At 32.5% G+C, this 2,539-nt stretch overlaps 1 protein-coding gene across 2 annotated transcripts in view; it reads left to right on the forward strand.

The window, feature by feature from the left end:
- Positions 1 to 1,726: 1,726 nt before the first annotated feature.
- The window catches only part of LOC117172373 (solute carrier family 35 member G1), a 106,621-nt gene continuing 105,808 nt past the window's right edge, over positions 1,727 to 2,539 (forward strand). Inside the window, exon 1 of one of the 2 annotated variants that reach the window (XM_033360228.1) lies at positions 1,727 to 2,034. The gene's annotated coding sequence lies outside the window, so the exon portion shown is untranslated. The other variant, XM_033360229.1, reaches the window with a different exon arrangement.

Here is a 2,539-nt window from a genome sequence, read left to right on the forward strand (position 1 = left end):
AATTTTCGGATTTTCAAACACAAAAGATTCCATGTAAATCAAAAATACTTTTTTACACTCTCATATGACTCACTGAGTCACGCTAAAACCACCTTAAAGAAAGAACAGTAACTCAACAAAAAAAAAAACAGACTTAAAGGACAATCGACTCCAAAAACAAGAAATTTACACGACAATCGACTAAACGGACAAGTTTTTCGTTTCTCTTTTTATATTTGTTTCAGAAAGAAGATAATCATTAAGGAGGATCAGGTGCGGAAAAACATTGAGAGAACAGGATATTCCAGCAAAAAACTAGGGACAATTGTAAAAAAAACTACGATAACAATTCTCCGAAAAATTGATATTTGAATTAGTCCATATACAATATAATCTTTTTTCCAACGAAAAATGATTTAAATTTAGCAACACTTTACAACTCCAGGGATCTGCCGAAGTATCATTCTCCATGTTAAGACCAATGGAATGTGAAAAAGTGCCCTAATTTATATTACATATAAGTTTATTTATATTATTATTCTTTCTTACCAATAGAAATCTCTAAATATTCTCAAGCGAAATAGCCTGGCCCATTTGTGTCTATAAGCAGAGTCGATTTGAATGATTTAGTCTCTGAGATAGTCTGAGAGATTTGGGTCCTTTTCAAGGTCCTTTTGTTGGTCCTGTTAAGAGTGATGCGACGGTAATATAATGTTCCTTTTGTGTTCGTCACGTACCGGGCAGGCTGAGTTATTTACAGTAGGTGGCCGTCGCTAACCCGACTCTCCCTTTTTAAATTTATCTTCAAATTATTAACACTTTTTTTTTAATTGATGAATTTTCTCATTATACTTACTTATAATTATAGTTTATATACTAATCCCGGTAATAAGCGTAGAATAGAGAAAAATGAATATTTTTAGATTTCAGCGCAAAAGTGAAGATTATTCTATTATTTTGAATGCGCGATTTTTCCATCTGTTTAAAATGCCACAATAAGAATAAGATACCTCCTAAACTTATTCACTTTTATTTCCATAGCGACCGCCACACAGTTTTCTATTCTAATTTCTATTCTAATTCTATTCTAATCAGTTCACAAAATATGTGTAATAAGTTGTTTTAATTCCTTCACGCGGAATGCAAATTCTGAAATTTTAATTCTCACCAATTCAAGTCTGCCTCTCTAGAGTTAAAATTATTTAAATTCACACATTTGCATAGATTTCTTTGTTGCATTTCTTAAGACGTTCAAATAAATTATTAAAATATAAATAAATATAAATTTGAATATTTTTCGACTTTATAAGCTATAAAAAGATTTAATAATGAAAAATAGGTTAAAAAATGCTTTCGTTCAATTTTACTAAGTCGATTGATATGAATAGGATTTTCACTTTTTCTGTTCCCGCTGGGGGATTTTTAGACGGAGGAAAAATCACGTATTCATAGGAATACAAATTCTTAATTTTTCTGAATTCAACGCTTGTTACCAAGATATACTATTTTCTAGTTGAATTAAAAAATTTTAAAGCCTTTAAAACATTTAAAAGAGCTACCTGGACCTTTAAATATATCTATCTGAGTGCCTGCGGATAATTTCTCTGAGCTTTTTTGACCGTAGAGAATCTTTAGAATAAACTCAGAGATTTCTGTCGGTAGGGTTGTTTACATTTTCCCGCCACCCCGACTCAGAAAAATCGATAGCAGACAGCACTACAGCAGACAACATTTGACATTTGCCTATTACGTTTATCTTAATCATGTCTATATTATATTATCAATTTTCATGTGAAAATGTGTTATCTTAAATAAAGTAAATGAATTTTTCTCGGAAAAGCACACCTTTGTTTTGCTTTTAGTCTGGTGGTTTTAAATATGGCGTCTCAGACAGACAGCACTTGACACGTACAAGACATTCGTCTTACCCACGTTTACGGTGTTATAAAAGTTTTAGTTTTACAGTTTGATAGCCAATAGGTGAATAGAAATGCCTAAAAAAAAATTAAGACTCCCCTCTCTAGCTTGGAAGTAATCGGAAATCGGAAATCCTCAGTAAGTGTTGACTAATTGTGATTTATGTATATATTGCCACAGTATCGTCTGCTCTGATTTTTAGGCTTTTTCCCTTTTATCAAAATTGACCTATATGTAATTGTGTCTTTTCGCCATTATCAATTTTCCGGTTTGTGATATTTATTATTTGAGTGGACGGAAATCCTTTAATTTTCACGTTTTAGTTCTAATGCAAAATTCTTATTTCAATAACGAGGGAAAAAAATTATGAAGGGAAAAATGTTTTATATCGTGCCCTACCGATAGGAAATCTCAGAATATTCTCTGGCGAAAGAGCCTGGCTCGTTTTAGGCTATTTGCAGGATCGATTTGAATGATTTCGACGGAGATAACCGTAAGGAATGTCCTTTTAAGAGTGATGCGACGGACATATCTCCGGGTGAGCGGCAGAACGTAGTGTCTCATTTTCGTTTCAAGAGACGTATCTCGCTCAGAATCTATTGGAACCGTGAACAAGATGTTTTGGATTTTTGGAACTTTTTGA

This window comes from Belonocnema kinseyi, chromosome 5, assembly GCF_010883055.1.
Source record: "Belonocnema kinseyi isolate 2016_QV_RU_SX_M_011 chromosome 5, B_treatae_v1, whole genome shotgun sequence".
In the NCBI taxonomy this organism is placed as follows: domain Eukaryota; kingdom Metazoa; phylum Arthropoda; class Insecta; order Hymenoptera; family Cynipidae; genus Belonocnema; species Belonocnema kinseyi.